Source organism: Schistocerca piceifrons, chromosome 5 (assembly GCF_021461385.2).
Source record: "Schistocerca piceifrons isolate TAMUIC-IGC-003096 chromosome 5, iqSchPice1.1, whole genome shotgun sequence".
Lineage (NCBI taxonomy): Eukaryota > Metazoa > Arthropoda > Insecta > Orthoptera > Acrididae > Schistocerca > Schistocerca piceifrons.
In genome coordinates, this window is record NC_060142.1 from 306,419,436 (window position 1) to 306,431,769 (window position 12,334).

General features: G+C 40.6%; 1 protein-coding gene across 1 annotated transcript in view; it reads right to left on the minus strand.

Annotated features, from left to right (window-relative positions):
* Positions 1–12,334, minus strand: part of LOC124798513 (lysosomal acid glucosylceramidase-like) — a 118,166-nt gene that overhangs the window by 23,421 nt on the left and 82,411 nt on the right. The window lies entirely within an intron of this gene.

The following is a 12,334-nucleotide window of genomic DNA, read 5'->3' on the forward strand; positions in this document are numbered from 1 at the left end:
TAGGAATGCAGGTAAGCTACTACAAACAGCATAGTGAACGCATTATTGTGGCCAAGATAGATACGAAGCCCACACCTACTACAGTAGTACAAGTTTATATGCCAACTAGCTCTGCAGATGACGAAGAAATTGAAGAAATGTATGATGAAATAAAAGAAATTATTCAGATAGTGAAGGGAGACGAAAATTTGATAGTCATGGGTGACTGGAATTCGTCAGTAGGAAAAGGAAGGGAAGGAAACATAGTAGATGAATATGGATTGGGGCTAAGAAATGAAAGAGGAAGCCGCCTGGGAGAATTTAGTTCAGGGCATAACTTAATCATAGCTAACACTTGGTTCAAGAATCATAAAAGAAGACTGTCTACATGGAAGAAGCCTGGAGATACAGACAGGTTTCAGATGGATTACATAATGGTAAGACAGAGATTTAGTAACCAGGTTATAAATTGTAAGACATTTCCAGGGGCAGATGTGGACTGTGACCACAATCTATTGGTTATGAGCTGTAGATTAAAACTGAAGAAACTGCAAAAAGGTGGGAATTTAAGGAGATGGGACCTGGATAAACTGAAAGAACCAGAGGTTGTACAGAGTTTCAGGGAGAGCATAAGGGAACAATTGACAGGAATGGGGGAAAGAAATACAGTAGAAGAAGAACGGGTAGCTTTGAGGGATGAAATAGTGAAGGCAGCAGAGGATCAAGTAGGTAAAAAGACAAGGACTAGTAGAAATCCTTGGGTAACAGATGAAATATTGAATTTAATTGATGAAAGGAGAAAATGTAAAAATGCAGTAAATGAAGGAGGCAAAAAGGAATACAAACGTCTCAAAAATGAGATCGACAGGAAGTGCAAAAAGGCTAAGCAGGCATGGCTAGAAAACAAATGTAAGGATGTAGAGGCTTATCTCACTAGGGGTAAGATAGATACTGCCTACAGGAAAATTAAAGAGACCTTTGGAGAAAAGAGAACCACTTGTGTGAATATCAAGAGGTCAGATGGAAACCCAGTTCTAAGCAAAGAAGGGAAAGCAGAAAGGTGGAAGGAGTATATAGAGGGTCTATACAAGGGCGATGTGCTTGAGGACAATATTTTGGAAATGAAAGAGGATGTAGATGAAGATGAAATGGGAGATATGATACTGTGTGAAGAGTTTGACAGAGCACTGAAAGACCTGAGTCGAAACAAGGCCCCGGGAGTAGACAACATCCCATTAGAACTACTGACAGCCTTGGGAGAACCAGTCCTGACAAAACTCTACCATCTGGTGAGCAAGATGTGTGAGACAGGCGAAATACCCTCAGACTTCAAGAAGAGTATAATAATTCCAATCCCAAAGAAAGCAGGTGTTGACAGATGTGAAAATTACCGATCTATCAGTTTAATAAGTCATGGCTGCAAAATAGTAACGCGAATTCTTTACAGACGAATGGAAAAACTAGTAGAAGCCAACCTCGGGGAAGATCAGTTTGGATTCCGTAGAAATGTTGGAACACGTGAGGCAATACTGACCCTACGACTTATCTTAGAAGCTAGTTTAAGGAAAGGCAAACCTACGATTCTAGCATTTGTAGACTTAGAAAAAGCTTTTGACAATGTTGACTGGAATACTCTCTTTCAAATTCTGAAGGTGTCAGGGGTAAAATACTGGGAGCGAAAAGCTATTTACAATTTGTACAGAAACCAGATGGCAGTCATACGAGTCGAGGGAAATGAAAGGGAAGCAGTGGTTGGGAAGAGGGTGAGACAGGGTTGTAGCCTCACCCCGATGTTATTCAATCTGTATATTGAGCAAGCAGTGAAGGAAACAAAAGAAAAATTCGGAGTAGGTATTAAAATCCATGGACAAGAAATAAAAACTTTGAGGTTCGCCGATGACATTGTAATTCTGTCAGAGACATCAAAGGACTTGGAAGGATAGTGTCTTGAAAGGAGGATATAAGATGAACATCAACAAAAGCAAAACAAGGATAATAGAATGTAGTCGAATTAAGTCAGGTGATGCAAGGGGGAATTAGATTTGGAAATGAGATACTTAAAGTAGTAAAGGAGTTTTGCTATTTGGGGAGCAAAATAACTGATGATGGTCGAAGTAGAGAGGATATAAAATGTAGACTGGCAATGGCAAGGAAAGCATTTCTGAAGAAGAGAAATTTGTTAACATCGAGTATAGATTTAAGTGTCAGGAAGTCGTTTCTGAAAGTATTTGTATGGAGTGTAGCCATGTATGGAAGTGAAACATGAATGATAAATATTTTGGACAAGAAGAGAATAGAAGCTTTCGAAATGTGGTGCTACAGAAGAATGCTGAAGGTTAGATGGGTAGATCACATAACTAATGAGGAAGTGTTGAATAGGATTGGGGAGAAGAGAAGTTTGTGGCACAGCTTGACTAGAAGAAGTGATCAGTTGGTAGGACATGTTCTGAAGCATCAAGGGATCACCAGTTTAGTATTGGAGGGCAGTGTGGAGGGTAAAAATCGTAGAGGGAGACCAAGAGACGTATACACTAAGTAGATTCAGAAGGATGTAGGTTGCAGTAGGTACTGGGAGATGAAGAAGCTTGCACAGGGTAGAGTAGCATGGAAAGCTGCATCAAAACAGTCTCAGGACTGAAGGCCACAACAACAACAACAACAACAAGTGAACTATTTTCATTTTTGATAATCTCCTACCAAGAGGGCTGGTTAAGATAATAAAAGTTTATATTTCATGATCCTGGATGGGGTATGACAATTCTTTGGTTTTTTTCCCATTTTTAATTCTTTAATTCATATGCAAGTACAATGGTGATTTGGTGTCGGTAATTCAATATTGGTATCAATAGTTCACAAACAACACTTGTACAGCTAATGACATTCTACATTTCATTATTGGTAAAGATCAACAAAATATTTTTGGAGTACCATTTCTTAGGAATCTTAGCAAAAAATGAAGTACTTATTTTCTTTTCTCAGCATTTTTCTGAATGGCTTCCACCTCCATTTCATTTACTCATATTTCTATTTTCGTGGTTTTTGCACCATCAAGCATGACCTGGACCAATTTTGCTGCCTTCAAATAATTTTTTTAGTGTTTTCTTCACTTTAGCTCAAGCTTGAGAGAGATGTTCTTCTCATGCCTCCTTAGGGAGCTTGTGTTCTTTTTTCTTTTCTTTCAGAGCAGCTATCTTATAGCCATCTGATTTTTTCACGTTATTAATCTTTCTAATCTTCTCAGCAAGACACCTTTGGTTTTGTTCCTCTTTTTGCTTTTCGTTTCTAATTCAAGTTTTCCTTTCACATTTTTCCTTGTAAACAGTGTGATTATTTGTGCTTGCTGTCTCTACCTAATGAGCTATGAATCAATGGGCACAGAGAGAAAATGGGGATATTGTCCCAAAGCATGTCTCACGGTCAAAACAGTGTTTAAAAGTCTTTTGGTAATCACTGCCTTGTCCTCTTTTAACGTGTGCTTCAAAATGGAATATCTTCTTTCTATGTCTGCAGTTCCGTGGCACACTGTAAGAGAAGTCTTAACAAGTTTAGAGACATTTGCATACTTTAACTCTTTGGATAATGACCCTCTTTTTGAGATGTGCTGCTGCAGTAATTGTCAACAATTTTGTTACATATAACTGGGTCATCTTTTTCAAATTGTAGAACCTTCCTCTCATCTAATAAGTAATCTTGCCAAAAAAATTTGAAGTGTGTTGCCTATTTCTGTATGCAAGTTTTGAATCAACTTTTGTGTGAACTTACTGAATGCTTCAGCAGATAAAATTATGAAATGAAGTTCTGCTTCCATTGATGGTTTTTTAAAGCATTCACAATGGCATTGTAGTTTTTGGACTGAACAACAGTAGAATTCTTTTCGAAAGGTGTATGCTTAAAAGAAGTAATATTGAATACCATCCTACCATTCCACAATTCTGTTGGCTGAACGTCCTAAGGTAAGCCACCTTGTGGTTATATGCCTCAAAAACTTGTGATATGGAATATTAAACTTAGACTGAATTCCTTTAAAATCTTCCCAGCAAACAGGCCAGCCTTCCAAATAATGGTAAACACTGATCAGAACTTTGGATGCTTCTTCACCTAACACTCCAAAGCCTTTGTATAGGCATTATGCATCATGTGAATGTTGCAAGTTCTGATGTTTATTAAGTTGCCTGCCTCAGGTCTCCCAGACATCACTGTCTAAAAGCCTAAACACTTTTTTTATTGACTTTACATCCATCTGATCCCAGCATAAGGCATTTATTTAGGGACATGTTGGCTTTAGATAGTGCTTCACATTATTTCTGAAGTAATGCTTCACCATCAGTTTTGGTGATAAAGTGAGCTCTTAGGTGATGCATTGTTACGCAACACTTACTCTCTGGCTAAAATGTAATAGTCATATGTAATTACTTTTTATTGGTCTGAACAATAGTGCAATTATTTTCTAGAGGTGTATGCTTAAAAAAGTAATATTGAATACCATCCCACCATGCTACAATTCTGTTGGCTGAAGGTCCTAAAGTAAGCCATAAGTGCTCTAAAGAATAATAAGGCAACTGAAGAAGATGGTATAGCACCCGAGATGATAAAGTGCAGAGGCAGCAAAGCAATAGACAACATGACCAACATAATCAAACAGATTTGGTGAACAAAGAAGTTGCCAGAAGGATGGAAGAATGAAACTGTAGTACCAATACATAAGAAGGGGGATAAGAGAGATGCAAACAACTACAGAGGAATATCGCTACCAGAGGTTGGATACAAGGTGCTGTCAAAACTCTTGCTCAAGAGAGTAGAAGAAGAGGTAGAAAATACAGTTGGTGACTACCAAGCAGGATTCAGGAAGAGAAGAGCATGTATAGAACAGATATTTATCCTGATGCAACTGATAGAACATAGGGCCTTAAAAACAAAAAGACAGTAATAACCTTTGTGGACTTCACAAAGGCATATGACTCCATTACAGACAGACTCTTGTTAGGATCCTGAAGAACAGAGGACTTGATGGAGCTACACAAGAAGCCATAAAAGAAATTCTGACAGACACAAAAGCAAGGGTGAGATTCAGAGGAGCATTGTCAGAAGAATTTGAGATCAAGACTGGTGTTAAACAGGGAGATGGATTGTCACCATTGTTGTTCAATATAGCATTGGACGAAGTGATCAGGCTGTGGAAAGCAATAAACAAGGAAATGGGAATCCTAAAGACCCATATGGGGGACAAAAAGGACAACAAGGGTCAAGTGGACTGCCTAGCCTTTGCAGGCAACATAGCAATAGTAAGTGAGATGGAAGAAGAGGCAAAGAGACAACTCAACAACTTAAGTAAGGTAGCCAGAAAGGCGGGACTGGAGATCGCCTATAACAAGACAAAGACGTTAAATACCACTGCAGACTGGGAAACACCAGGAGGCACTGTGCAAATGGTGGACAAATTTAAATACCTAGGAGAGTTTATAACAGGAAGGAACAGGAGCAAGGAGGGAATAACAAAGAGGATAAAGAAGATGAGGTTAGCCTTCTGTTTGATGAGAGAGACATACAATAAAAAGAACATATCCACAGAGGCAAAGATAAGCAACTACAGGGCAATGGTAAGAAATGCAGTATTATATGCCATTGAGACGATGACACTAGGAAGAAATGGGCCAGAACAACGAGAGAAAGAAGAGAAAAAAATACTGAGTAAAATACTAGGTCCTGAAAGAGGTGGAGAGAGATGGATGAAAAGACCTAGGGAAAAACTGTACTGAAACATGAGAACAATATCTGGGGAAATCAGACTCAAAAGGGCAAGGTTGCTGAGCATGTAATTAGGATGAGTATGGACAGAATAACGAAGAGAGTGTGGGAAATAAGAGGGAGGACAAGGGGAAAGACAGAAACCAAGTGGATTCTTGAACTTCAGAAGGACTAGTTGTAATTGAGGATCAAGGGGAAGGAAAGCAAAATTGGAGGAACAAATATACACCAACCAATATGCTGGAGATCAACGACAGAGAATAATACAGAGTGTCACCAATGGAGCCAACAGGAGAATAGGACTCTGAAGATCTCAGAAGAAGAGTGGGAGAGAAGAAGAGAAAGAATGAAGAGATTCTAGGAGTAGAAGAGGAAAATGTAGTCCACAAAAGGGCTACCCGTGGTCCTAAAGAGGCCATAAAACAAGAAGAAGAAGAAGAAGAAGAAGAAGAAGAAGAAGAAGAATTATTTTTTATCCCTGACCAAGATAGTTTGATCTAAACTCAATGTGAAAGATGATGAACATGCTTCTTCTAACATACGTTCCCAGAAATATGGTGCCACTTCATCAGTTATTAGGTATCTCTTTTTCTGAGGTGAATGTGAAAGATGTTAGAAAATGAAACTTCCTGGAAGGACAGGAAAATTGGAGGAACAAATTTACACCAACCAATATGCTGGAGATAAATGACAGAGAATAATACAGAGTGTCACCAATGGAGCCGACAGGAGAATAGGACTCTGAAGATCTCAGAAGAAGAGCGGTAGAGAAGAAGAGAAAGAATGAAGAGGTTCTGGGAGTAGAAGAGGAAAATGCAGTCCATGAAGGGGCTACCCGTGGTCCTAAAGAGGCCATAACACAAGAAGAAGAAGAAGATGAAGAAGAAGAAGAAGAATTATTTTTTATCTCTGACAAAGGTAGTTTCATCTAAACTCAATGTGAAAGATGATGAACATGCTTCTTCTAACATACGTTCCCAGAAATATGGTGCCACTTCATCAGTTATTAGGTATCTCTTTTTCTGAGGTGAATGTGAAAGATGTTAGGAAATGAAACTTCCTGGAAGGACAGGAAAATTGGAGGAACAAATTTACACCAACCAATATGCTGGAGATCAACGACAGAGAATAATACAGAGTGTCACCAATGGAGCCGACAGGAGAATAGGACTCTGAAGATCTCAGAAGAAGAGCGGGAGAGAAGAAGAGAAAGAATGAAGAGGTTCTGGGAGTAGAAGAGGAAAATGCAGTCCATGAAGGGGCTACCCATGGTCCTAAAGAGGCCATAACACAAGAAGAAGAAGAAGATGAAGAAGAAGAAGAAGAATTATTTTTTATCTCTGACAAAGGTAGTTTCATCTAAACTCAATGTGAAAGATGATGAACATGCTTCTTCTAACATACGTTCCCAGATATATGGTGCCACTTCATCAGTTATATCTCTGAAATGAAACTTCCTCGCAGATTAATACTGTGTGCCGGGCCGAGACTTGAACTCAGGACCTTTGCCTTTCACGGACAAGTGCTCTACCAACTGAGCTACCCAAGCACGACTCACGCTTCATCCTCACAACTTTAATTTCGTCAGTACCTTGTCTCCTACATCCCAAATTCGCAGAAGCTCTCCTGCATACCTTGCAGAACTAGCACTCCTGGAGGAAAGGATATTGCAGAGACATGGCTTAGCCACAGCCAAGGGGATGTTTCCAGAATGAGATTTTCACTCTGCAGCAGAGTGAGGGCTGATATGAAACTTCCTGGCAGATTAAAACTGTGTGCCGGGCCGAGACTCGAGCTCGGGACCTTTGACTTTCGCGGGCAAGTGTTCTACCAACTGAGCTACCCAAGCACGAACACGCCCCATCCTCACAACTTTAATTCTGCCACTACCTCATCTCCTGCATTCCAAACTTCACAGAAGCTCTCCTGCATACCTTGCAGAACTAGCACTCCTGGAAGAAAGGATATTGTGGAGACATGGCTTAGCCACAGCCTAGGGGATGTTTCCACAATGAGATTTTCACTCTGCAGCGGAGTGAGGGCTGATATGAAACTTGAGGAGGAGAGCTTCTGCGAAGTCTGGAATGTAGGAGACAAAGTACTGGCGGAATTAAAGTTATGAGGACGGGGCATGAGTTATGTTTGGGTAGCTCAGTTGGTAGAGCACTTGCCTACAAAAGGCAAAGGTCCCAAGTATGAGTCTCGGCCCAGCACACAGTTTTAATCTGCAGGAAGTTTCATATCAATGCACACTCCACTGCAGAGTGAAAATCTCTTTCTGATGTTCAGAAATGCTATCAGGTAACAACTTCTTAAAATCATTGCAGATATCATTTGATAAATCTGGTGATTAACTGAAAGTCACTGATTTCACTGGCCAAATAACTTAAGCAGTGGTGGATAAACTTTGATACTCAACATCTGTTAACATCCAAATTGTTGGCACATGTACCCTAACTTGAAGGTCATATCCGATATGAACAGTTCTAAATGTAACAGATGTGGTTCTCATTTAGTTTCAAGGCTAGACTTATGTTTTGTTGAGAGGAGTGGTTAAAAACTGCCTGAAAACCTTTCTTCCCAAAATTAATAGAGCAAGAACACATACTGCAAAATAGTTCACTTTCACCAACTTCTTTCCCACTGCGGTATTGGCCACTATCCAGTCAGCTGCACTTTCAAATAAGCACTCCATCAGTTACACCACTGCATTTCCTACAGCTGCCACCACAGCACGAGAGCACTGCCACAAACTATTACACTACTAGCAGTGAGATGCAAGCACACTCTTGCCAGAGCTCCAGTGCCATGTGTACTTAAGTTCGAACATTCAAGCACTGAGCCAATTTTTTGTGTTTGGGAGTTGAATAACATTCACAGTCTTTCATAATGGCCAGGGCTTGACATCTTCTTAATAGACATAGTAGTGAAGAGTGACAGGTTTATAAATCTTTTATATATGTATATATTTCTACATTCAAATCTGGTGTTACCAGACGATGCTGCAACTACAGCAACAAAGTCACTTATTAGATGTAGAATAAATTAATATCTGAATTTGTTGTCGATGAACAGCTTCTGTTCCTTGTTCCTGTATCCACTAAAGAAGCACACAGTGTGCAAAGCGAGTTATAACACACCCATGCAGAGACTTTATTTTCCAAGCTTCCTCTCTTTTCAAACCATTCACTACAGAATTTGCATTTTCTTATTTTGCAGTTTTTTTAACAAAATTAGAATCTGAGGCAAAAATAGAAGCCACTGTAATAGAAGAGTATTTTACATTCATAATAATAATAGAAATTCCTCGATGGAGCAAAACATAAAATAAAGGAAAAGCAGTCACTCACTCACAGCACAGAAACACATAACAGAAAACACCATTCAAACCAGCTTTTGAGAGCTAGCTCTTTTTCTAGCAATACCACCATCATTTCCCAAATCCCTCAACATGCAAACTAACTTCACATCTGCTGATAGAACTGCTGTCCAGCATCTAAAAACTCCTACTTGCAGACAAAGCTCCACCACTGTTGTGGTTTCCAGCTGTCAGATACATCCACCAACAAACCTTGCCATAGTGACCCCATTCCAGAAATCCAGTAGGATCTCCATCTCTCCTCAAATCCTTAGACCCATCCCAGAACATCTCCCTGGAGTCCAATAAACCCAACCACCCAGGATGCCCCATTGTGGCTGCTAACTGGTCACCCACAGAGAGAATCTCTGCTCTTGTAGATCGACACCTTCAGCCTATTACCAGTTACCTTTCCTCCTATATAAAAGATACCAACCATTTCCTCCACAGTACTGTCCCTTTACTATTGTAAATAGTACCCTAATGCCCTTGGTCTGACTGCTATTGAATACTAGCTTTCCCAACACCCGACGGATTCTAAACCAACAACCTCCTTCCTTGTTGCCATAATCAACTACACTACTGGCCATTAAAGCTGCTACACCAAGAAGATAAACGGGTATTCATTGGACAAATATATTATACTAGAACTGACATGTGATTACATTTTCATGCAATTTGGGTGCATAGATCCTGAGAAATCAGTACCCAGAACAATCATCCCTCACCGTAATGACGGCCCTGACAAGCCTGGGCATTGAGTCAAACAGAGCTTGTATGGCGTGTACAGGTACAGCTGCCCATGCAGCTTCAACACGATACCACAGTTCATCAAGAGTAGTGACTGGCGTATTGTGACGAGCCAGTTGATTGGCCACCATTGACCAGACGTTTTCAATTGGTGAGAGATCTGGAGAATGTGCTGGCCAAGGCAGCAGTCCAACATTTTCTGCATCCAGAAAGGCCCGTACAGGAAATGCAACATGCGGTCGTGCATTATCCAGCTGAAATGTAGGGTTTTGCAGGGATCGAATGAAGGGTAGAGCCACGGGTTGTAAGACATCTGAAATGTAATGTCCACTGTTCAAAGTGCCGTCAATGTGAACAAGAGGTGACAGAGACGTGTAACCAATGGCACCCCATACCATCACACCCAGTGATACACCAGTATGACGATGACAAATACACGCTTCCAATGTGCGTTCACCGATGTGGCCAAACATGGATGCGACCATCATGATGCTGTAAACAGAACCTTGATTCATCTGAAAAAATGACGTTTTGCCATTCATGCATCCAGGTTCGTCGTTGGGTACACCATCGCTGGCGCTCCTGTCTGTGATGCAGCGTCAAGGTTAACCACAGCCATGGTCTCCAAGCTGATAGTCCATGCTGCTGCAAACGTCATCAAACTGTTCATGCAGATGGTTGTTGTCTTGCAATCGTCTCCATCTGTTGACTCAGGGATCAAGACGTGGCTGCATGATCCATTACAGCCATGCGGATAAGATGCCTGTCATCTCGACTGCTAGTGATATGAGGCCGTTGGGATCCAGCACGGCGTTCTGTATTACCCTCCCGAACCCACAGATTTCATATTCTGCTAACAGTCATTGGATCTCGATCAACCCGAGCAGCAATGTTGCGATACGATAAACCGCAATCGCGATAGACTACAATCCGACCTTTACCAAAGTCAGAAACGTGATGGCATGCATTTCTACCCCTTATACGAGACATCACAACGATGTTTCACCAGGCAATGTCGCTCAACTGCTGTTTGTGTATGAGAAATTGGTTGGAAACTTTCCTCATGTCAGCACATTGTAGGTGTCGCCACCAGCGCCAACCTTGTGTGAATGCTCTGAAAAGCTAATCATTTGCGTATCATAGCATCTTCTTCCTGTCACTTAAATTTCGCATCTGTAGCACATCATCTTCGTTGTGTAGCAATTTTAATGGCCAGTAGTGTACATCATTACCCACAATTACTTCTCCATTGAAACCATTACCTACAGACATATCCGGGGTACGGCTATGGGCACCCACATGACACCATCCTATGCCAACCTATTCATGGGCCATCTAGAGGAATCATTCCTAAACACCCAGAATCCTAAACCACTCACCTGGTTCTGAATGATTGATGACATTCTTGTGATCTGGATTGAGGATTAAGAGACCCTATTGACATTCCTCCAGAACCTCAACAGCTTCTCCTCCATTTGCTTCTCCTGGTTCTACTCAACCCAACAAGCCACCTTCTTAGATGTTGACCTCCAGCCCAAAGATGGCTACATCAGTACCTCTATCCATATCAGATTTACTAACCACCAGCAGTACCTCCACTTCGATATCAAGAAGTCTCTTCCATACAGCCGTATGATATCAGAAAGACCCCTTCATACAGCCTAGTCACCCATGGTTGTCACATTTGCAGTGACGAGCTGTCCCTCTTGAAATACACCAAGGGTCTCACTGAGGAATTTACAGACCGCATTTATCCTCCAGGGAGTATACATCCCGAGACAACCAGGAATTCCGCGAAAAACCTGGGAATTTTTTAAAATACCAGGAATTTTTCATTGTTTCAGTTTTCAGTTAAATTTTTGTAATTTTGACTGGTATGAACTGATACTCTAACAAACAAGTTTACTGTATCCCATTACTGCAGAATAATAGTGCAGCAATGAAACATAAACAAGAGGAAAAAACCACAATAAAATTTAAGTTGCATAGAAAATGCGGTATTTACGAACAGCAGAATGTGTCAAAGGCTTAAAGAATGAAGACTATGCAGTACTTAATAACAACAAACAGCTTCCATTGAGTGTGACGTCACAACTATTTACTTTAGGGTTGTTTGAACGGTTGCTAGCGGGCCCATGTGCATGAGCAATTGAGTCGCGTATGAGCAGTACCTCTCCTGCTTCTTGCTACTTGAAGTGGGCTGTTAGCTGTATCAGTAGTAGCAACAAGCTTGTCAGATGCTACCTGGAAAAATTTTTCTTATGCACCCAATCTTTTCCACATGACCCACGTTTACGTTTCGTGATTTGCCATTTTTGCTTGTTTAGAGCTCTCATTTCAAACGAAAATGAAATGGATTTCTGTGGCCGGGAGTTGTCAAGTGAATTAAAATACTTTCATATAATTACAGAAGGCTAAAATACGTTATTAGTCTCAGTTTTCTGATTTTATTTTATTTTCATGTTTCTGGCAGTCAAGCATTAATCGTCTTGCGGAACAATG